Below are 26,095 nucleotides of genomic sequence, written 5' to 3' on the forward strand. Positions count from 1 at the left end.
GAAATCATTCAAATGTATTTGATTTTGAAGTATTTTTATCTTGCATTATTTCATCTGATACCTAGTCTATGCTTTACATTGTGAATAAATGCTATGTAAATTGTTCTAGCTGAGCTACATTAATACTTTATAAATATGTGGGTAGCAGCTGGAGTAGACTATAGGTAGGTAGAATATTAGTTGGACAGATAAAATCAGATGGAAGATAAGTAGCTATTATTAGCAGAATATTTCTAATACAGACAAATATCCAAGAAGGCATTAACAGGTTAGTTATTTACTCTGAAATCATTGTTGCAAGGCCCTTCCTTTATGATTCTCCAAGGTAAAGGAGATAACAAAATTTTTGAGAAATTTAATTTTGTCATCGTTCCAAATCACCAAAACTGAAACTAATTTAGAATTTCAAATGTTGACTATTCCTTCATTCTAATGCTTGTGGTTCTGCCTCATTTATACATAAATGGAAAAAGCAGTTCTCATTCATTCAGAGCCAATTAGGACAAGATGTGTTCTTTGGAACTGCCTGATAGAGATACCCAAATAGAATGCATATAGGATGCAGTCTACATTCATTTCTGTAATTTAGAAACTGTGAGCTTAGTATGCCAAACTCTCTCCCTGGCAAAGACAAACAACCAAAAACAGAACAACAAAACCCACCTATTCTGAGGGTCCAATCATGGAGGTACATCCATTATCAAAAGCTTAAACTTCAATTTGACCTTTTTATTTCTGGCTAAGGAAAGCAGAGCATCATGGAACAGGGGGCATTTACATATGAATATCCATATAATAATTTTCATTTTTCTTGTTTTCATAGCTTTTACAGTTACTAGATTGATATGCGGGTTTGAAACATCCCCTACTAGACTAGATAGTCATGTTCACAAGGACTGAAGTCAGTACGCTGAAGGTCATAACTTACATGGAAATGCTTATTAAGTGCTCAGTGCCAAACCCATATTGGCAGTGAAATGCATGTGACAAGGAAAAAAAAATCACACTGTAGAAATTATGACAAGTGATATTGTTATATAGGAAATAAATGTGTTCTTTCATATATAAATAAATGTATGTGTTTAACTTTATGCTGAGATAAGCTGTTTTGATTAGAGGTATTATTGCTATTGTGAAATATCATGACCTAAAAACAAATTGTGCAGGATTTATTGGACTTAAACTTCTACCTGTCACTGAAGGAAGTCGACAGGAAGTCGAACAGGGTAGGGACATGCAGGCACATGCTGATGCAGAGGTCATGGAGTTATACTACTTACTGGCTAGCTCTTTATAGCTTTCTCAGCTTGCTTTCCTATAGAATGCAATACCACCAACACAGGTATACCACCCACAATAGACTAAGTGTACGCCCTTCAATTATTGAATAAGAAAATGCCTCCCTGGCTTGCCCAAAGCCGAATATTATTGAGACATTTTCTTTTCTCTCTTTTTATATTCTATAAATTTTTCTCCTTTTTATTGGATTTTTTAAAAATTTACATTTCAAATGTAAATTCCCAGTTTCCCATGCATAAACCCCCTATCCCATCCCCTCCCCCTTCTTGTATGTGGATGTTCCCTCACCTAATCACCTACCCCTTACCACCTCCCCACCCTGTCATTCCCCTACACTGGGAGGTCAAGCCTTGGCAGATCCTAGGGCTTCTCCTCCCATTGGTACCCAACGAGGCCATCCTCTGCTCTATATGCAGGCTAATGACAGGGCTACTTCCTCAATACCAGACCCCTCTTCATCCTATGTCTTTAGTTTTCCTATCAAACTCATTTTAATGGAAAACTTAATTATTAAATAAAATTATTTTTTTATTTTTCATCTGTTAAATACAACCATACCAGCCAGCGCAGGTATATGGGAGGTTCTGGAGGAAGAAAAGAGAGAGAAAAATGTCGTAATCATTTTATAAGCAGAACAGTGAACAATATAAAAATAAAAGCAAACAAGATATTGATGGAATCAAACTGCCCTTTTTTATTGAAATTTTTTGACATTTTTTTGACAAAAGCCAAATAATGTGTTTAACTTCTGCATTCTTCTATCTCAAATACACTAGCCATGCTACATCTTACCCATTGTCTAATTATACTAATTTTTGCCCCTGAGGAATGTAAAATTTGCCAACAGCTTTTCCTCTTTAAAACTGTAGCTATTCTAGATCCTGCCCACTGTGAGAAGTTAACTTTTCATATTAAAATCATTTCTCTCTTCTGGAAAGAGCTTGAGGTGTTGAAATTAACACAAATATGGTCCTATTTATCCTCACTACAATTCAGTTGGTAAATTTCAAAGAAAATCATGTAAATGATATAAAACTTTCAATATGCTATAGCAAATATATAGGTATTTATATCTATACATGTATACATTCTGACATATATACATAAAACGTAAACTATGAAATTAGTTTGCTAATATCCACAAAAACCATATACTGGCATTTTTACCTAAATTGTTTCAAATCCATACAACTTATAATGAATAACTATATGCCCGCCTGCATTTACTAGTGTTTTAAGAAATACCTTTCTTGGGAGACAAAGCAGTATCTGTCTTACACCTCATTAGGAACTAACAACAAACCAAACTCTGATTTGACAAAAGTTCACCTCTGGGAACTAATGAAATGATTTCACTTATTTACAGAATATGACTGAGAGTTTTTCATCAGGAGTATGAGTAGATCTCAAGCAGCCTTGTTGAAAAAGCAGCGACTTGAAGGAATGGCCATTCAGAGCTAGACTCACATATGGACCATATATATATACCGCCACCAAAACTAGATAAGATTGATGAAGCTAAAAATGCATGCTGAAAGGGACCGAATATAGATCTCTCCTGAGATACACATCCAGAGCATGTCCAATACAAAGATCAATACTAGCAGCAAACCACTGAACTGAGAAGAATACCCCTGTTTGGGGTAATTAGAGGAAGCATTGAAAGAGCTGAAGGGACTTGCAACCCCCTAAGAACAATACCAACTAATCAAAGCTTCCAGGGACTAAACCACTACTGAAAGACAATACATAGACTGACCCAGGGCTCCAACTGCATATGTAGCAGAGTCCTTGTTGGGACACCAGTGGAAGGGGAAGCCCTTGGTCCTGCTAAGGTTGGACCCCCAGTGCAGGGGAATATGGGGGAGGGCAATAAGGGGGATGTATAGAGGGAATACTTGTATGGGGGAGGGGGAAAGGAGGGAATGGGGCCTTATGGATAGAAAACCGGGAAGGGGAATAACATTTGAAATGTAAGTGAAGAAATATATCTATTAAAAAATTATAAAAGAAAAAGAAAAAGCTGCACCTACCATGTTTTATGTCTTCCCTGAAGCTAAGAATATAAAGCCACATTTCCTTAGGCTTTCTCAGATTGTATACTCTCATTTTTCCACAATGGTCATGTAGAATCAGTCAAAGTTACATGCCAGTATTTAGAAGGGGTGGTAGATATTCAAGTGAGTGTACAAAGGTCTTCTGAAGCCATTCATTCTGTGAGAAAATGTCAACAATCAAGAAGATTTTTAAGCAGGCACAGCCAGTCTTATAAAGTGATCGTTTTGTTCATATGATAATGATGCAAAACACTAAGTCTTCTGTTCTCTGTCATATTTCACACCACTTGATCAAGCCATTTATAATTATTTTCTTCTATATTTTGAAATTATTCATTCCTGAAAGCATTTTGTATAATTATCACCTATGAGCTGAGGATACATCAGGAAATGAAATCATTTACCATCATTTGGTTTGTATTTAACAGATGAAGCAAACAAAAATAATTTTATTTAATAATTAAGTTGTCCATTAAAATGAATTTGATAGGAGAACTAAAGGAATAGGATGAAGGGGAGCCTGACACTGAGGAAGTAGCCCTGTCATTAGCCTGCAGAATTCAAGTAGTTCCTGCTTATCTGGTGAATCCCCTACATTTTGGACATTCAAGTGTTTTTCTACACTTGTAATATCTTAGCCTACAATTTTACATGTTAGTTCCACTAGACAGTTTTGCTTAGCATCAGAGATTACACAGCCACCAAAGCAGTTTTACATCTCTATCCTCAGTATAGTCTTCGTGATTATTTCTGCAATCTTGCTTGATTCATTCTTACTCACCTGTTTTTTTTTAATCTTTCATCCTTAATAAATTTTAAACTCATTTTTGGAAATTGCTAGACCCCTTGCTAGGTAGACTTGAAATGTGGTGTAAGCTGATGTCTTTGTTCTACTTTGTTCAATCAATACTTTATTTTTCAGTGCTTTTGAAAAAGCCACTAATATTCTTGGGATTTTAATTGAAATTAAAAAAATCCCTCAAGTGCTTTCCTCATGTAAGTTCTCTCTGGAATAGATTGTAACACTAACTTTGGTTTCAGAGTTGCAATTAATTAATTAATTAATTTATATTAATGGAGGAGTTTCCTTTGTTGATACTTTTTATATTTTTCTTCCCACCAGTATTGGCCATTCAATAAATATGGAGATATTCATCTTCCTCTCTTTCAGATATTTAATATATTCTCCTATGAAATTTATACTTAATAGCAGTCACTTCTATCCGAAGCTCAAAGTACAAATTTGAGAAATTGTATGAAATATTTACTGTTTCTATCTAACTCAGTGATCCCCAATCTGGGGTTCAGGACCCTCTTGAGATTCTCATATCAAATGTTTTGCATCTCAGATAGTCACACTTCCATTCATTAAAAAAATAGCAAGATTACAGTTATGAAGTACCAATGAGATATTTTTATGGTTGGGACTGTCACCACAACATGCTTAAAGGATCAAAGCATTAGGAAAGTTGAAAAATCACGGATTTATTTGACAAGTATTCACTATAGAGTACATATTGAACAGAAAGCAAAAAGGCTTTTGTTCATGAGAGCTAGTTCTGACTCCCTGTTAGAGTACCTCTGTCTAGAGCCTCAGTATTTATCAACACCTTATTCGATTTTCTCACACAATATGCTTCCTTTTATGTTACTTTGTCAGATAAGCTTAGGAGAGAATGGAGCTAATGTGAAAAAGACAAAAAAAAGTCTTTCTAGTCTTTCTTATAATTGAAATATCCATTTTGCAGGGATAACTATTCTCTACTTTCGAAGTTCCCAATGTGTTGACCTTTTCACAGTGTTCACTTAGCTCCAAACTTTAAGAACCTGTTTTGTAATCCCAGTGGGGGGTTAATGCTAACAAAAATTTTTAGTGACAGTAACCACACTAGAGACAGTACTTAATACTAATAAACTTTTATATGGCCCTGATATAAAGGCAGAGAAATACTTAGGCGTTTAATTGCATCAATTTGTAGTTTTACAAGTCCCTCCTGTGATTGTGATTCACAGCAATTGGAGGAAGTCAATGCCACTGTGCTGAAAGAAACAAGAAGAAAGAAAGTTTTGCTGTGGACTGAGGGGATCCTTGGCCTTAAGTTTTCTTTTCAGGAAGCAGTAAAAAACTGGACTCCAGGGAACAGGGTTCAATAAACTCGTCAACTCAGTTGTTTCCAGATGTTCCTTATTGCTGGTAATTTCCTCGATGGGCTCCCAACAGGGATCAATGGAAAAAGCAGGTTGAATACACAAGGCTCATAGTTCTATCTAGAGGAAGTTAAGGAATGGCTGGTGCACTTGGTTCCATAATGAAGCTGGATTTAATTGAGGAGGACATCCAAGGAAAGAGGAATGAGCAATGGCTCCTAAGAAGAACAGAGACAAACAGCCCTGGGATTAAGGTGGATAGGGATGGGGTTTGGCCATGGACAAAGATCAGTTTTGGGTAAGTCAGAATGGTTCAGATTCTTTTCAGGCATTGTTCTCAGTTTAGTGATAGCACCGAATCAAAGAAACTATAAAAAACCAACTGAATAAGTTAAAGAGATCCTGGTTTATTGGGATGATCATTATTTCTAAATCATGCATTGAAAGTGTAGGAAGCTTACACGTACTACAGCAAGTTAGTTTTCCCAGACAATGATCATTGCTCACACTTTTACTACTTTTAATTTATTTCTTGATTCTGAAGAGGAATGATTTAGGGAAATTATTTATGGCTTATTTGCTGGATAGTTTTATGTCAAATTGACCCAATCCAAATTCATCTAAGAGGAAGGAAGCTCATTTATGAAAATACATCTACCATGGGAAGGAAAAATACAAAAGGCTGGGCGCAGGTGGAGACTGGGACAGTAGTGACCAGGGAGTGGGAGAATGAAGGAAGAGTGTACTGGGAGGGACAACTGAAACTGGGCAGGAAAGGCAATTCAAGACCAAGATACAATGGAATCTCACAGGAATCTATTAGGATGACCTCAGCTAAGACTCCTAGGAATGGTATATACAGAGCCTGAACTGGCCATCACCTATAGCCAGGCACTATGTCCTGTGGAGAGATTCAGACACCAACCCAGCCAAAACCTTCTGTTTATAATTTGTCCTGTGAGCAATGTGTGCTAAGGTGTGTCAGAGTGGCAACCCAATGACTATTTCAGCTTGAAATCCTTGCGATGAGAGGGAGCAAACCGCTGATATTGACAGGATGATGAGAAATCAGAGGACAGATAGCCCAGAGACGTAGGATAAAAACCAAATTTACCTACCTCCCCAATAAAAGATTCTGAGGAAATTCAAAAGTCATCAAATCCTACTACAAAAGCCTATAATCAACAAAACTGGAAAATCTGGATAAAATGGACAATTTTCTGGACAGTTACCAGGTCCCAAAGTTAAATCAGGATCCAATAAGCATGCCAAACAGTCCCATAACTCCTGAAGAAATAGAATCAGTTATTAAATGTCTCCCAACAAAAAATACCCAGGACCCATGTGTTCAGTGCAGAATTCTATGAGATCTTCAGACACCTAATACCAATACTGTACAAATTCTTCCACAAAATAGAAACAGAAGGAACATTACCCAATTCCTTCTATGAAGCTAAAATTATGCTTATAACTAAACCACACAAAAACCCAACAAAGAAAGAGAACTTCAGAAAATATCAATGCAAAACTACTCAATAAAATTCTCACAAACCGAATCCAAGAACACATCAAAACAATCATCCATCATGATCAAGTAATCTTCATCCCAGGGATGCAGGGATGGTTCAATATATGGAAATCCATCAACCTAATTCACTATATAAACAAACTCAGAAAAAAAAAAAAACGTGATCATTTCATTAGATGCTGAGAAAGCATTTGACAAAATTCAACACCCATTCATGTTAAAAGTCTCGTAAGGATCAGGAATCCAAGGTCCCTACCTAAACATAATAAAAGCAATATACAGTAAACCAGCAGCCAACATCAGACTAAATAGAGAGGAACTTGAAGCAATCCCACTAAAATCAGGGACTAGATGAGGCTGCCCACTCTCTTTCCCTACTTGTTCAATATAGTACTCAAAGTCCTAGCCAGAGCAAGCAGATAACAAAAGGAGGTCAAAGGGATACAAATTGGAAAGGAAGAAATCGAAATATCAATATTTGAAGAGGATATGATACTTGTGACCCCAAAAGTTCCACCAGAGAACTCCTAAACCTGATAAACAACCTCAACAAAGTGGCTGGATATAAAATTAACTCAAACCAATTAGTAGCCTTCCTCTACTCAAAGGATAAACAGGCTGAGAAAGAAATTAGGGAAATGACACTCTTCACAATAATCACACACAACATAAAATATCGCCATGTGACTCTAACCAAGCAAGTGAAAGATTTGTATGACAAGTACTTCAAGTTCTAAAGAAAGAAATTGAAAATCTCAGAAGTTGGACAATCTCCCATGCTCATGAACTGACAGGATTAATATAGTAAAAGTGGCCATTTTTCCTAAGGCAATGTACAGATTCAATGAAATTCCCATCAAAATTTCAACTCAGTTCTTCAAAGACTTAGAGCAATTTGCAAATTCACCTGGAATAAAAAAAAAACCCAGGATATCGAAAACTATACTCAACAATAAAAGAAATTCTGTGAGAATCACTATCCCTGGACTCAAGCTGCATTACAGAGCAGTAGTGACAAAAAACTCTAAGATATTGGTACAGCAAGTTTACAGGCAGGTAGATCAATGGAATAGAATTGAAGGCCTAGAAATGACCCCACACACCTATAGTCACTTGATCTTTGACAAAGGAGCTAAAACCATCCAGTGGAAAAAAGATAACATTTTCAACAAATGGTGCTAGTTCAACTGGAGGTTAGCGTGTAGAAGAATGAAAATTGATGCATTCTTATCATCCTTTACAAAGCTCAAGTACAAATGGATAAAGAACCTCCACATAAAACCAGATACACTTAAAAAAATATAAGAAACAGTGGGGAAGAGCCTTGAATAATGGGCATTGGGGAAAATATCCTGAACATAACATCAATTGCTTGTGCTCTAAGATCAAGTATGGACAAATCGGACATCATAAAATTGCAAAGCTTCTGTAAGACAAAGGACACTGTTATTAGGACAAAACAGCAACCAATAGAATCATACATCTGATATAGAGCTAATATCCAATATATACAAAGAACTCAGGAAGTTACACTCCAGAGAGTCAAATAACACTATTAAAAATGGTTACAGAGCTAAACAAAGAATTCTCAGCTGAGGAATATTGAATGGCTGAGAAGTACCTAAAGAAATGTTCAACATCCTTAGTCATCAGGGAAATGCAAATTAAAACAACCTTGAGATTCCACCTCACACCTGACACACATTAGTCAGAATGGCTAAGATAAAAAAACTCAGTTAACAACAGATGCTGGTGAGGATGTGGAAAAAGAGGAAAACTCCTACATTGTTGGTGGGATTGCAAGCTGGTACAACCACTCTGGAAATCAGTATAGAAGTTCCCCAGAACATCTGAGGACCCAGCTATATCACTCCTGGGCATATACTCAAATGATTCTCCAACATATAACAAGGACACATGTTCCACCATGTTTATGGCAGCCTTATTTATAGTATCCAGAAGCTGCAAAGAACTCAGGTGCCCTTTAACAGAGTAATGGATTCAGAAAATGTGGTATATCTACACAATGGAGTACTACTGAGCTACCAAAAAAAAAAAATGACATCGTGAAATTCATAGGCAAATGGATGGAACTAGAAAATGTCCTCAGTGAAGTAACCCAATCATAAAAAACAAAAACAAAAAACAAACAAACAAAAAAAACAAAAAAACATGGCATGCACTCACTGAGAAGTGGATATTAGCCCCAAAACTCAGATTACCCAAGATATAATACACAGATCCTGTGAAGCTCAAGAAGGATGACTAAAGTGCAGATTCTTTAGCCCTTCTTAAAAGGGGAATAAACATATTCACAGGAGGAGATATGGAGACAGAGTTTGGAGCAGGGACTGAAAGAATAGCCATTCAGAGCCTGCCCCACCTGGGGATCCAGACTATGTATATACAGCCAATATATAGACAATATTGATGAAGGCAAAAAGTGCTTGCTGACAGGAGGCTGCTATAGAAGTCTCCTGAGAGGTTCTGCAAAAGCATGACAAATACAAAGGCGAATGCTAGCAGACAACTTTTGAACTGAAAATGGGGTCCTCATTGGAAGAGTCAGAGAAGAGATTCAATGAGTTGAAGGGGCTTGTAATTCCATAAGAACAACAATATCAATCTACCACAGCTCCAAGGGACTAAAACCCTACCCAAAGTGTCCACATGGACAGACCTATGGCTCCAGCTGCATATATAGCAGAAGGTGGCCTTGTTGGGCACCAATGAGAGGAGAAGCCCTTGGTCCTGCCAAGGATGGAAACCCCAGTGTAGGGGAATGTCAGGGCAGATGGCAGGAGGTGGGGTGGTTGGGGAAGGGAACACTCTCATAGAAGAAGGGGGAAGGGGAGCTGTGATAGAAGGCTTATGGATGGGAAACCAGGACAGGGAATAACATGTGAAATGTAAATTTAAAATATCCAATACAAAACGAAAAACAATAAGAATAATAATATCATGTTGTATCTGTAGAAAGGAGCATGGCATAGCCACCATTAGAGAGGCTTTATCTAGCAACAGATGAAAACAGATGTAGAGACCCACAACCAAACTTTAGTCTGAACTGGATCAATCCTGCAAAGGAGAGGAAGAGTTGTAGGAAAAACATTGGTGTTGTACATGACCGAAAATGAACACATAATAAATAAACCTCAATCAACCTGCATTTACAGGTGCTCACTGAGACTGAGCTGAAAATCAAGAGCCTGCTTGAATCTAACCTAAGCTATCTGTATACACATTATATTTGTGTTGCTTGCATTTTTGTAGGTTTCCTCACAGAGGGAACAGGGGCTGTTTCTGATTCTTTCCTGCTTTTTGGAGCCCTTGTACTTTTTTTTTTAAACTTGAGTATTTCTTATTTACATTTCGAATGTTATTCCCTTTCTCGGTTTCCAGGCAAACATCCCCCTAGTCCTTCCCCCTCCCCTTCTTTATGGGTGTTCCCCTCCCCATCCTCCCCCCCATTGCCGCCCTCCCCCTAACAATCTAGTTCACTGGGGGTTCAGTCTTAGCAGGACCCAGGGCTTCCCCTTCCACTGGTGATCTTGCTAGGATATTCATTGCTACCTATGAGGTCAGAGTCCAGGGTCAGTCCATGCATAGTCTTTGGGTAGTCGCTTAGTCCCTGGAAGCTCTGGTTGCTTGACATTGTTGTTCATAAGGAGTCTTGAGCCCCTTCAAGCTCTTCCAGTTATTTCTCTGATTCCTTCAATGGGAGTCCTATTCTCAGTTCAGTGGTTCACTGCTGGCATTTGCCTTTGTATTTGCTGTATTCTGGCTGTGTCTCTCAGGAGAGATCTACATCCGGCTCCTGTCGGCCTGCACTTCTTTGCTTCATCCATCTTGTCTAATTTGGTGGGAGCACTTGTACTCTTACTGGGTGGCACCATCCATCCTTAACATGAGGGGTGATGCTTAGTATTATTGTAATTTTATATGCCATGTTTGGTTGATAACTCTGGACGACCAGCCCTTTTTTGAAAGGAGGAATAGTTGAAAAACTGGGAGGTGAGGGGGTGGGTATTAGGAAGACAGAGAAAGGGTAAGGGAAACTTAGCCCAAAAGCTTGGATTACCCGAGATACAATTCACAGACCATATGAAGCTCAAGAAGAAGGACGAGCAAAGTGCAGATTAACTGGTTGGTTGGCATTGTTGTTCCTATGGGGTTGCAAGTCCCTTCAGCTCCTTCAATCCTTTCTCTAACTCCTCCGGTTGGGACCCCATTCTCAGTTCAATGGTTGGCTACTAGCATTTGCCTCTGTATTTGTCATGCTCTGGCAGAGCTTCTTAGGAGACAACTATATCAGGCTTCTGCAAGCACAGACTTCTTGGCATCAGCGATATTGTCTGGCTTTGATGGCTGTATATATGGGTTAGAGTCCCAGGTGGGGCAGGCTCTGAATGGCCAGTCCTTCAGTCTCTACTGCAAACTTTGTCTCCACATCTTGTACTATGAATATTTTTGTTCTTTCATTCTAAGAAGGACTGAAGCATCCCCACTTTAGTCATCCTTTTACTTCAGCTTCATGTGGTCTGTGGATTGTATCTTGGGTAATTCGAGCTTTTGGGCTAATATCCACTTATCAGGACTGACCTTTTGACACTGGAAGACCAAACGAAATTGCCAAGTTCGCAAGTGTTAGACCACCTATGCACCTGGGTTTCCTCATTTCTATACTGCTTTATGTAGAGGTGAAGGCTTGTGCAGAAGAAGTGCTAGAAAGCCTGTAGGAGCCAGAAGATCAGGTAGTTTGCTGGAGTTGTCTCCTAGAAACACAAAAGCTACACTCATAAGGTGTCACCTGTGTAACTTTTGAAACATGAGCTAAAGGAAGACAACATAAGTAGACATGGCGAGCTGCACGGAAAAGACCCATGAGGATTCAACCTGGCAGTATTATTGTGTAAATACTATACTTTATGGGCAGATTCATCATAATGTATAAAATAGTATATAAACATAAAAATCACAGGAAAACACATACTCAAAGCAAAAAATCATCATTTATGTGTTCGTAACTCATGTGTACAGATGACTCCAGAAATATTGATTCCTATTTTTGTCAAGGATTATCCTTAATACTACATGTTCAAAGCAAGAAATTTAATATAATAGGCAACACAAATTCACGTATTTAAGTTATATATTTACTAAGATAAAGGCAATAAGATAAATGATTAAATAATGTAATGTTTTCTCTGAAAATAAAGGCTATTTTCTATTCTATAAATGAATAAAATTGAGGGAAATAAGGACTTAGTACTCCTGAAATAATAAAAACAATATAAAATATTCATATGCATTGGATATAATAGCATAGTTGTTCTTCAAAAATTAATATCTACCAACTTTAAATTGTTTTTGAAGTACATCACCAAAATTAAAATGTTAAAATTAGAATTGTGTCATAACATAGTTTTATTACACCATGAATTATATCTCTAAATCAGTCTTTATATTTTGTAATGCATCAGTGCTAACTGTTATATCAGAATTTGATTCAATGCCCTTTAGTTGTTGGGGATTTATTGATATATAGTCTAGGCTGGTTTAGAGGCTGCCACAGCCTCTTGACTTTTGAGATTATGGTCATGCACCATCATGTGTTCCTTGACAACTCAAAAAACATTAAGCATCTCCCCCACAAGAACACAATGAACACCCACATATCACCAAGATATACCATGTTCATAGCATGGGAATATATGATCAAGGTCCAGTTTCAATACAGTGTTCTGAAAACATACAAATAAACTAAAAACAAAATGAAAATAAAAATATATCTTACATAATTACATCTGTGTATATGTATCTTTATTAGGCACTCACGATAAAAATTACCTCATTTTAAAAATAATAATTAGTTAAAACAATTTAAAGACCAGGTAAAAACATTTCCCTTCGTAAACGCACAGAACCTGTCATCAGACAGTAAACTGGAAGTCCACTCTTTTATATCAACTTTTTGTTTCCATTTTAAAAATCTTTTCTTGGAAAAATAGGTCAAATCATATTTATACTTTTGTTAGAATTTTTACTATTACATATATATAAATATATAAAATCAAAAATGTATATAATTTAATAAGTTTGAATACTTGAGGTGTTATAGAAATGACTTCATTTGTCAGGACTAGAATATTGAGAGTCAATTGAAATTTTCTACAATGGTATATATGTTTTGTTTCTTTTGGGAGGCTATTAGTGTTCCATCGAGCTCTATAAACTGTAACTAGATATCTTATAGATGAAACTAATGGATGTCTTGTTCTGTTGTGAAAGGACATATGGTGTTCGAACAGAGAACAGAAGACACCACAACTGATCACATTCAAATACTATCACACTCATTGGACCTATCTTTTCAAGAGGCCTAACCTAATGCTAAACATTCTTCTCTAGGAGTTTATTAAAGATGACCCACTAATTTTATTGGGGTACTCTCACTTGTTTACTTGAACCTAACCACAGTCCATGTTCTTCTCAATAAACTCCTTTATCCTCCTCATACTGAGCATTCTGGTGACTAATAAGCACAGTTAAATGTATGAAATGGGTACTGGATCTTTCTTAGTGGTACAGGATTTTGTTACACAAGCTTGCGGATCTTGGTTTATTCTCCAGATCTCATGTAAATAAAGGGAAGTAGAGACAGGAGACTTGTTCAGCAATCCACGAGGCATCTACCCTAAAGCACATGGGTACCATGAAAAATAACAAGAGAACCTTTGCTTCAACAAGGAGAAAGGGGAGAACTGACTACTGAAAATCATAACTTAGACATCCACACACATATTATGTACAAACACACACTCACTATCCATAGAGTATTAATAACAAAGAGTAGCATACAGAAACAGATGCATACACTATATAAGAGAGAGAAATAGTAACACCAAGGATAATTCAACATTAGGACACTAATTATCATAATTAAGCAAAAGAATGAGCTCTATAAAATGAATTATTAGACTAGACTTCAAAGATGTTTTTAAAATTCAAAACCAATACCTAGGAGAAACTATTAGTACAGTAATAATTATTTTCCTAAGATAATAAATATGGATGTTAGGAAAGGACATATTGAAACACAGGCATTATTAATAATAGTGAGCACTAGATTAGAAGCAATCTCATTAATGCTACGAATCAAGATGAGAAAAGATAATACAATCACAGATATTGAACTGCATTCTAATTGTGCTCTTCCACAAAAACAATAGACGGTAACAAAATAAGAAATAATTTCTCAATGTGGGAAGTGTGATTGCTAAAATCTGCAAATTACATAAATTTTTTCTTTTCTTTTACCTGAAAAATGAAAAATAACTAGAATGTTCAATTTTAACCCTGGTAAGAAAATTAGCATAAATCAATAACTTTTTTATTTGCTATCATAAAAGAGGATAGGAAAATGTATTGATAACATTTAGAACACCTGTGATCAAAACAATGGGAGGCAGTTCCTGATATAAACCTTTCATAACCACAGATCAAAACTTGAACTGTGTGATGCTGTAGAGATAGAAAGAGGTAAGGTGTTCCAGACCTTTGGAACAAAGACGCCCACCCTGAAGCTGAGCCGAGGCTGTGACACGTAATGTGGGATAAATACTTTTTCCACAGAGTTTTGGGCATGAGAAATAAGAAACAAAAATTAGAAGAATAAAAAAAAAACTTCATACTGCTGATTCCTAAGATCTGACATCCCCACATCAAAAAAGGGAAATGTAAGGGTTTGGAGTGGACACTGTATATTAAATGATAAGTGAAGGCATATTTGCATAATTCATGAATGGCTTGTTCACCAAGTGTTTAGTTTCGGTTTAAACTGCCTTTCCATGGAATTGAAAATTATACACAAAATAAATAATTGCCTGAAAATTTAAGATTGTGTGACTCGACCAAAAGTGAGAAACTGGTAGGGTGGATTACTATTTTCAAAATGTCAATGGTTACCACTAGATTGGAGAATAAAACTTTCAAATCTGTATCTTTATATTGGAAATATTGGAGGAAAAAAGTATTTCCAGCTTGTATTTATTCAGGATTTCTCCTTGGAATGACTATGGGAACCCAAAAAAAAAAAAAAAAAAACCTGGGGGGAGTCACTAGAAGTTTTCAGAGTAGGAAAGTCACTTCAAGCTAAGACAGATAAAAATAAAGTAAATGGTGGTAACATGTGGAAGATTAGCCATAAAGGACTTAGGCCTTCCTCAGAATTACAGTTTTCTCTGAAAAGTTGTTTGAACTGATACTATTACTGGAAAAAAAAATTGTGACAACACCTCAGAAAGGATTTTCATAGAGAGATTAAATGTATTGTATTATGAAACTGAGATATATCCAGAGAGTATAGAAAAGTTTAGAGATTTTAAGTTTTATTGAAAATAAGTTCTTCAAAATTTAACCCTAAGTTTGCTGAAAAGCATGTAGTTTGAAAACCAGTATTTATTCATTTGTTATTAAGGTGACTGTAAGGAGAAATTTAATATGTTATCCACTTCAATTCTTCATTTGCTTAACTGAGTGACGAGAATGGTAATCCTATATCAATTAATTCAGGGCACATCACTAGGACAATAAGCTGCATACATAGCAGAGGACTGCCTTATCTGGCATCAGTGGGAAGGAAGCCCCTTGGTCCTGTGAAGGCTTGATGCCCCAGCATAGGAGAATGCTAGAGCACTGGGGTGGAGTGTGTGGGCGGGGGGGAGCACCCTCATCGAAACAGGGGGGGGAGGGGAGGAAATAGGGGCTCTGTCGAGGGGAAAGTGGGAAAGGGGACAACACTGGAAATGTAAATAAAATAACCAATATAAACATATATAAAAAAGAATGTAAATGCACAGAGTTTTACATTTTTTAATATATTAATTGCTTTTCTTTTTTGCTTTGATAGACTAACTGGTAAAAACAATTTAAAAGTGGAAGTGTTTATTTTGGTTCAGGATTTGAAGGGATACAGTCTACCATAATTGAGCAAGTTTGGCAACAAGAGTATAATGGAAAACATTAAGATAAATGTTAGTACTTGATGTTTTCCCTTTCTCTTTCTTTCTTTTTTTTTTTTATTAACTTGAGTGTTTCTTATTTACATTTCGAGTGTTATTCCCTTTCCCGGTTTCCGGGAAAACATCCCCCTAACCCCTCCCCCTCCCCTTCTTTATGGGTGTTCCTCTCCCCTTCCTCCCCCCATTGCCGCCCTCCCCCCAACAATCACGTTCACTGGGGGTTCAGTCTTACAGGACCCAGGGCTTCCCCTTCCACTGGTGCTCTTACTAGGATATTCATTGCTACCTATGAGGTCAGAGTCCAGGGTCAGTCCATGTATAGTCTTTGGGTAGTGGCTTAGTCCCTGGAAGCTCTGGTTGCTTGGCATTGTTGTTCATAAGGGGACTGGAGCTCCTTCAAGTTCTTCGAGTTCTTTCTCTGATTCCATCAACGGGGGTCCCGTTCTGAGTTCAGTGGTTTGCTGCTGGCATTCGCCTCTGTGTTTGCTGTATTCTGGCTGTGTCTCTCAGGAGCGATCTACATCCGACTCCTGTCAGCCTGCACTTCTTTGCTTCATCCATCATGTCTAATTGGGTGGCTGTATATGTATGGGCCACATGTGGGGCAGGCTCTGAATGGGTGTTCCTTCAGTCTCTGTTTTAATCTTTGCCTCTCTCTTCCCTGCCAAGGGTATTCTTTTTCCCCTTTTAGAGGAGTGAGGCATTCACATTTTGATCATCCGTCTTGCGTTTCATTTGTTCTAGGCATCTAGGGTAATTCAAGCATTTGGGCTAATAGCCACTTATCAATGAGTGCATACCATGTATGTCTTTCTGTGATTGGGTTAGCTCACTCATGATGATATTTTCCAGTTCCAACCATTTGCCTACGAATTTCATAAAGTCATTGTTTTTGATAGCTGAGTAATATTCTATTGTGTAGATGTACCACATTTTCTGTATCCATTCCTCTGTTGAAGGGCATCTGGGTTCTTTCCAGCTTCTGGCTATTATAAATAAGGCTGCTATGAACATAGTGGAGCACGTGTCTTTTTTATATGTTGGGGCATCTTTTGGGTATATGCCCAAGAGAGGTATAGCTGGATCCTCAGGCAGTTCAATGTCCAATTTTCTGAGGAACCTCCAGACTGATTTCCAGAATGGTTGTACCAGTCTGCAATCCCACCAACAATGGAGGAGTGTTCCTCTTTCTCTGCATCCTCGCCAGCATTTGCTGTCACCTGAGTTTTTGATCTTAGCCTCACTGGTGTGAGGTGAAATCTCAGGGTTGTTTTGATTTGCATTTCCCTTATGACTAAAGATGTTGAACATTTCTTTAGGTGTTTCTCAGCCATTTGGTATTCCTCAGCTGTGAATTCTTTCTTTAGCTCTGAACCCCATTTTTAATAGGGTTATTTGTCTCCCTGCAGTCTAACTTCTTGAGTTCTTTGTATATTTTGGATATAAGGCTTCTATCTGTTGTAGGATTGGTAAAGATCTTTTCCCAATCTGTTGGTTGCCGTTTTGTCCTAACCACAGTGTCCTTTGCCTTACAGAAGCTTTGCAGTTTTATGAGATCCCATTTTTCGATTCTTGATCTTAGAGCATAAGGCATTGGTGTTTTGTTCAGGAAATTTTTTCCAGTGCCCATGTGTTCGAGATACTTCCCTAGTTTTTCTTCTATTAGTTTGAGTGTATGTGGTTTGATGTGGATGTCCTTTATCCACTTGGACTTATGACATGCTTATTCTTTGTGGGTCTTTAGAAATGCAACAAAATGTATGCAGAACTATGTCTTCTATGCGGTTCTAGATTGAATCAAATTGACAGGATTAACATTCAGGATATTTAACACAAGAGGCTTGCAAGGAATTATTTTCCAGTCTATCATTAAGTTTCCTGTGGCTTGGAAATGTTCATTTCTGAGCCATAGGCCCCCTTCTTTCTTTTCATCTCCTCTCTTTTATCCCCACCTTCAGAGTTCATTACTGCATTCCTGAAGAGAAAGGAAGGCAGTAGCATGCTATTGTCCTGTTATTCTAAATACTTGACACTTTAAGCACAGCAGACAGGCTGTGTAAGGTAGGAATCTAAAACATGGAGCATGGATTATTAAGTAGCTTTCTTACATGATTAAAACTAATGTTCACTTTGGTCCTGCACTTGACATGCTATCATAAAGACTAGTTTCCTGTTAAGAAAACAGTCATTGGTCAGTCACAAATATTTCTCTCTTCGCTTGATGTGTTTTCTGTTTTATTCTCCCACATTGTTCATAAACATTCCATATTTTTCTTCTTTGAATTAAGAGATGTGCTTTCATTTCTCGCAATATAATTGTACATATCCAATGTCTCTTCTTTGAGTTCCTTTTCAAGAAATCAGAATGTTATTATGATTGAAGCCCATATTTTTAAAGTATTAATAATTTTCTTTTGATTTCTTTGGTGAGCAGTGTTCTGCTAGACCAAAACTACATGTGCGCACACACACACACACACACACACACACACACACACACACACACACAAATACATACACATGCATATGTAATCTGTAAGTAACCAAAAGTTTGAATTATGTGCATAAAAGTAGAATACTACACCAAGTCGAAGAAAATAGTTTCATTAAAATCATATAAGAAAATTAACCAAATTCAAAGAAAGATATTCATTATTCATGCAGGACAAGAAATCTACAGACTACCAAATACACAGAACCACAAAAGATATTTATTACCTATCATAAAATATATTTAAAACATAAAAACACATGATCAATAGTTTAAAAGACAGAGAAAAAAAATGAAGTCACTTGTAAATGTGCCTAAATGAGAATTATCATGATTTATTTGATAAAACCATTTTAAGCCAGAAAGGCCTGGAAAGGTGTATTTCACACTATGAGTGAACACAGGTGCTGAGCCAGACTATTATAACTAGAAAAACTATCTCTGATAACTGAAGACTGAATTAAAATTTTCCCCTCACAGGAAGGAACTGCAAAATATCCACGGGTGGGCAAAGAAAGTATCTTCATGAAGAATGACAAGATCATAATTACAGATAATGTTATGGGGGAAACAAAATAATGAGTGGAAGCTTTAAGGGGAGGTAATGTAGGCATGAGGTAGGCGGAAACAAACTTATTTTATAATATTCCTAAAAGTTAATTTGGGATTCTCCTACATAATTGCAACTTCTCCAAATCATAGGTTATTAAAATAATTAACTCGAGTATGAAATGGCCCTTATTAAATTTTTGGTCATGTGTGTTCCTGTGAATCCTTGAAATCATACAGGATATGGGCATTGTTCTTGGTTATTTATGAATATTGATGGTAGGATCCTCTTGTTTATAATACCATATACTTTGATCCCAAGAACTGGGGCCATCAAGGTAATTCTGACTTGAAGTTTGTTTTGTTATTTTTAGTTTGTTTGATTATGTGTTTTTGTTTTGTTATCAATGGTAATAACTTTTTTCATGTTTAAGTATGCTTTGAAATATTCTCATGGAGAAATCCCATAAATGTGAACACTTCAAGCTAGAGTGTTGACCAGTCTAGCAAGATGGGCCCCTTGCAGCATTAGAGAATTATATGCTATAGAGAGAACTAATAGCTTCCTAATTGGACAGAAATGAGCTATAAGAGGGAACACTTGCCTGGTACCACTTGACTATGAACCCTTGATAGGCTATACGGCAATTATTTTGCTAAAGGAAAGTACTATCATACTTTCTTCTAAATATGCAATGCTGTACCATAAAATTCTCATCTCTCATCAGAAAAGCTTTATTATGCAGTGAACAACAGTGCGTGTTTGTGTGTGTGTGTGTGTGTGTGTGTGTGTGTGCGCGCGCGCACGCACGCGCATACACGCGTACACGCTCGCTTATGTGGTCGAACTATAGACATTGCCAAAAATGAGAAACTTATATCAAACTTGCTCTCTATCATGCTCAGAGAATATTATGCTAAAGTTGCAGAAACACTACTTTGCAATAATATCTTCTGAAGAAGACTGTTCAACCTATAAATTTATGCCTGCTATGGTTGCAGAAACAAGGCTAAGCCATACAACACTTTCTATGAAGACTGATACAGCCTACAAGCACTCTACCACTACTAGATTAGGAGATTGCAACTCAGTGGAAGAGGAAGTCTGTTTTCTTCTATGGTGTAGCTCCTGGCAAGTTATCCATACATCAGTGGATAGCTTTCTATTCTCATGTGCATACAGGCAGCATTAATTAGACTTGATGAGGGTATTTAAAAGGGAGAAAAGTAAGAAGTCGGAACTATGTATTTAGGAAGGGGATATTGAGACAAAATGAAGGATGGGAATGAATAGGAGATTACAGCAGAATATATTTTCCACATACTGCATTTACATATAAAGTTACTAAAGAGTATGTGTGTACATGCACATGAAGGACCGGCGTGTGTGTGTGTGTGTGTGTGTGTGTGTGTGTGTGTATGTGTGTGTGTGTGTGTGTGTGTGGCCTAGGTGTGTGCAGTTCTCAGCACTAGATTCATTTGTGTATTTGTTAAATTTCTTTACAATGACAAAATTAGGCAACAACTCCTGTCTGAAAATAAATTCTTTTTATTGTGATACACGTCTGTATGTGTATGCCCTGTGTGCAAATACATACTAATAAATATAGATTGGTATATACAAAAGATATAGATAAGGAGTTAATATAGACCTACATGCAAACTTTATAATGAAAGCATTTTTCTAGAACAATCTTTTAGTACAGTTTCAGATATATTTGTTGAATATCTACTATTTGCAGGCTCTGCATCCAGCACCACAGTACAAGTATAAAGAAGACACTGATAAGCAAGGAACTGTGACAATGTGGGATTAAGTTCTGGGACACAAACAAGGAAAGCAAGCATGCATAGTAAGGCTGTTAAACTTGTTTACAAAGAGGACTTTCCCTTTATCTCCTAGCATTGTGTCATGATGAAATTCTACACTTAGGTACAAAAATCTTCTCTCAATTAGCCACAGGCAAACACTCCATTGTACAAAAACACTTCTCCACTCAATTTTCTTATTTTTAATGATTCCATTTTTTGAAAACTAATGAATAAGTTTAAAGGATAAAGGAGTTTGTATACAAAAATTTAGTTCCCTGAAAGTCATTATCAATCTTAGAGCTATATAAATTACTTTAGAAGAAATTAGTTGAGTATTAAGGGAGGATGTGTCAATGATATTTAAAGTAGATAACTTGTCCCTTGTAATAATTACTCTAGATTCCTAAAGTCATACTGTAATTCCCCCAAGTTACCATAACATAATTCAGACTTCTTCTATAAGATCAATTAACCAGTTCTCTGAAACAATCTTAGAAAATAATGATTATTTGGTTCATTGCTCAAACTAGGAAGTTGTGAGGCATTTTAAAAGTGTTGAATTGATTAAAACTACTTAGTCAAAGTACATAATGGCTGCATTGCAATAACTTGCATTGCCTTCCTTCTTAAAATGTATACTGTTATTAGTTATAAGTACAAATAAAAATAAACCAACCATTTTTCTTCCTATCGATATAGTCTTGCTTTACATAAAGCGTAAAAACATGGTTCTTTGTTAACCACTCCTTAGTCAATGTGTAGAGTCACAAAAAAATATTTAATGTAAGCTATATATTCATGAAATACAAATCTGGTTCTATACCTGACTATATATTTTATTAAATTTTCTGACTTCTAAGCCATCTTTATAGAAAACAAACCATTGATTTTATTATTCTCTTTGAGCATGGTTCTACATTTTATTTTTTGATCATTATTTTTGTTTCCTGTCTGCTTCTATTTGTCTAACACCATGCTGTTTTTCTCATTCTCGTTAAAGGTTGATGCTTTCTAAAGGAATATATATTTGACCCTGTTTTGTTAGTGTTTCATTCCTGTGTCTCTTCTTTCTCTGCTGTCATTTTCCCATTTTATATACTGAAATTCTATTTGCAGTGAGCAGTATTTAAAATGACAGTATTTAAAACACTTCAGTAATATAGATAGTATCAAACAAAACAGCTAGCTGGGCATTCTGTTTTCCTCTTCCCCTACCCCTTCTCCATAGCACATAGGGCTTCTTGATTAACTCAGTATTCACTTATTCAGCTAGTCTAGGATACCATCTTGAAACTTGGCTTCCATATTCCCATCATTCAGATGATGTTGTTATAGCTGTGCCACATTTTCATGGTTTCTGGAGATCTGAATTCAAGTCTATGGTAGTTGGAATGAGAATGGGCCTGATAATGTAGTATATTTGAATGGTTGATTCCAAGGTGACAAACTGTTTAGAACTACTTAAGAGGTGTATCCCTATTAGAAGAAGCGAGACTCTGGGAATGAGTTTTTGGGTTTTAAATGCTTAGTCTAGCCTTCTCTGGCCCCAACTTACAGGTAAATGTAAGCACTCAGCTACTGTTCTAGTGCTGTGCCTGCCTCCCTGCCCCCATTACGGAATCCACTATGGACTCATCCATTCAAATTGTAAGCAACACCCCAATTAAATGCTCACTTTTATAATTTGCCTTGAAAATAGTGTATCTTAACAATAGAACAGTAGAGAGAAGACACTAATTTTTATGTTTAGAATAGAATTTGTGGCATTTTCTGACCCTTAATGGTTATAATGTTCTTTATTCAAATATTTAGAAGTTGAGACACTAAGACTAAAGTTATCTTAAGCTTTATACCTATTCTGAGACCAGCCTGGGCTATACAATATACATCAGACACTTTTTAAAAAACAGAGGGATAAAAAAGACATTGATTGTCATGGGAAAACAATCGTCTGTCAAGTACTTTACCAAATGCTCTATGTTATCTTACTCTGTAACAGATTATTTTGTTTTATGGAGGTTAACAGAGGTGAGAGTTTAAGAAGTGGGGATTGGTGACCTTCAAATGAAAATAAACTGCATGTATATGTGTGTGTCCTTATATTTTGGCATTAATTTACTGTTTTTAAATAAGTCATAAGAGTCAAAACTAATCTTTAATTAAAGTTTTATCCTAGTTTCAATTTTCTCAAGCCATAAAGGCACTCATGTTAAAATTGCTAAATGGTCTGCTACCTAATGTAAAACAACGAACATTTCTCCAAAAAGGCACCTGTACTATTTTTTTTATCTCTGGAATAATTTAGGAGGAACAAGGCACTTCTATGGAGAAGTGATGAAAGAAAGGATTTTTTTTAATTTTGGTAACAATATTTGTGATGACATGATTTCTTATGAACGTCAGATATAGAGTGAGTCTGTATAGTCCTAATGTTTCCATGTCTCTCCAATGAATTCACTAAGTCAATGTGAATCCGAAGAAGTAAAAAGAAAGAAATAGAACTCAGAAGGATATCCCCAAGGAAAGGCATGAGAAATTTTTATGCTGTGGAGAGTACCAGACAGACACCTGAATGTTAGGGCACTTGAATGTCACGAAAATCTCATTTTTTTAAAAAGAAATTTGGTTCTTTTTCCAAGAATTCTACAGTGTCTCCTCGAAGTTTAAGTACAGATACAGAAATCAAGGATGGTGCCAAAAAGAAGCATATCAAAATGTTGACATCCAGGCGGCAAAGCACAGATTTCTTCATGCAGCAGCCTTGTAGATGTAAGAAACAGAAGAAAGATAGACCCAGTGTCTTGTTACAGCTTATAGACAATGCCCTGCTCGATACAGAGCACAGAATCTGTCTTCAAAATTATTTCAGCCAACAGTGAACTGAATCTTGTTCAACCTACCAGAAACTCAACTTTCATTGTAAAAACCACATAAATTGAAGTTAACTTCAACAGTAGTAGTCACAAATGAGAGGAAGCCTACACCTTAATATAGAACATTATAAATATTTTAGTCTTCTCTTTTCTACACCTACTTTCTCATGTAATAATAAAGTGCATTTTACACATACATCACATAGCATGTCAGACAAATATTAGATAAAATTCACTCAAATGCCAAGACATGGTAATAGAGAGATGTCAGAACTATACCACTGGAATTCCACAGTACAAGTGGAAAATAAATGATCCATGAGATATTGGGTACCATGCATGAACAGAGAGGAACATTTGAGATAGAGTTAAAAAAGGGTTACATTAAAATTGAAGACATGAGACAAGAGAAATGAAAATGTCTTTGAGTGACTGAGCATCACTTGAACACAGGGGAGGATGGGGCATTGGATTACTCTTGTACTATACTGTAACACATCATAAAGTAAGCAGCATTTCTTATTTCGAGGTCTCTTTTCAACTTACACATGTGTTTTGCTTGGAGATTCACATGGACAATGTCAAAAGCTCTGCTGTTAGAAATGAGTGACTACCAAGTACATTCAGATTGCTCACATTCTCCTTTCTTTAAAACTAGAGGATTGGTGAAAGTTTGCCTCTTCAAAGTCTGCCTTGGGAATGGGTGAAGGAAAGAGCTAGAGAGATTTAGAAAAAAGAGATTCTGACAGAATGGTTATTGCAGACTTACTTGTCACCATATTACTAATGGTTAGCTATAAGTCCTGAAGGCATATCTTTTGTAATCTCCTTTTAAATGTTCAACTTCTCCTCTTGGCCACCTCCACCAAAGATAGTGGAGGAGAAAAGCTATTAGGATGTGGGAGAAGTAGACGTGTTTAGCAATAGTTCTTTGGGGGGTGGGCTCAATCTTCTAGGCAGCAATTCAGTCCCTTAGCAAACACCAAATATGACTCAACAGCTGAAGACCAGTCTTCTGGATAGGCAGATACCATCATGAATCAACAGCTTTAGTCAAGTCCTCTAGGCAGGCAGACACCACGCAGGAACCAGAAGCTTTAGTTCAATCCTGAAGAAATGGCAAGATAGAGCTAACCAAAGAAATGCTCAGTGTTCACCCTGAACTGTCCGTGGGGTCACTCCTTCATCATGTGTCCTTCCATGTGTTTGCTATATCAAAGCATCCTTTCACTTGCGTCTGTTTTGGGAAAACATTCTTTTTTTTTTTTGGTTCTTTTTTTTTTTGGAGCTGGGGACCGAACCCAGGGCCTTGCACTTCCTAGGCAAGCGCTCTACCACTGAGCTAAATCCACAACCCCTTGGGAAAACTTTCTTGCACATGTCTGCTCCAGCAAAACAAAATCCTTTCACCCGTGTGCCCCAGGAAAACACCATTTGACATAAATGACTTTCAAACAAGCCAGAAATTTCCACTTCATAGTACACTTTTGCTCAAGGCCTAGGGAACGAGAATTAGATGAGAGTGGAATAATCAAAAGAAGGAATTATTGCAATGTGCCTCAGAGTTGTACCTGATTAATGAGCAAATGTGAAGGCAGGTTAAAATAAATCCAAATTGAAAATGAGAAGAATATTTCACCACCCAATAAGCACTATTAAATTATATACACAAGATAAACATAAAACTCCCAGATGAGAGGCAGTAAGGAAGGATCCATAGAAATCCGTGAGGAGATAAGAGCCAACATTTTAAAATTCTGGTAGAGTTGGAAAGCAAACATAGCAGCCTCTAAAACCTCAGCAAAAATTATTCAAGATGAACAGAAAGATAAAGAAAGCTAGTTACATTATCAGTACTAGACTAGGAGAAATTATCAAATAAAGATACAGATAACATTGAAATTGGCCAGAGGGTGAGAAATGACATTTTAATCAGTGACACTGTGATTATGTATGAAGAGTTGTGTGCTCATCAGCAGAGAGAATGTAGGACAGAAGACAACGGAGGAAAACTTTCAAAGCCCTGAATAACTAAAATCATTGGGATCTAGAATCCTGCAGACAAGAAAACTATGCTTCAGACTTGCAAGGGAAATAAAGACATAGGGAGACTCACCAAAGCCGTGAGACTTTGTCTTGAACTATAATAAATGAAAACCATCATTATTCTTAAGGAAGATGCTATATGAATTCAACCCTATGATATAGTACATATTGAGGAACATCAGAAAGGAGAAATACATTACTAAATGTAGAAGCAATTTCTGTATATTTAAACATTATTCAGTGCTCATGGATATAAAACAAAAGAAATG

At 36.7% G+C, this 26,095-nt stretch overlaps 1 long non-coding RNA gene across 1 annotated transcript; it reads right to left on the reverse strand.

Moving 5' to 3' along the window:
• Positions 1-1,806: 1,806 nt before the first annotated feature.
• LOC102546476 (uncharacterized) lies at positions 1,807-16,430 on the reverse strand. Its single transcript, XR_015644287.1, has 4 exons — positions 16,342-16,430; positions 11,635-11,807; positions 3,333-3,513; positions 1,807-1,883 (listed from the first exon to the last, which is right to left on the reverse strand). It is a non-coding gene; the product is annotated as an uncharacterized LOC102546476 (long non-coding RNA).
• Positions 16,431-26,095: the final 9,665 nt, after the last annotated feature.

The sequence above is a fragment of the Rattus norvegicus genome, chromosome 19 (genome assembly GCF_021556685.1).
Source record: "Rattus norvegicus strain SHRSP/BbbUtx chromosome 19, alternate assembly SHRSP_T2T, whole genome shotgun sequence".
In the NCBI taxonomy this organism is placed as follows: domain Eukaryota; kingdom Metazoa; phylum Chordata; class Mammalia; order Rodentia; family Muridae; genus Rattus; species Rattus norvegicus.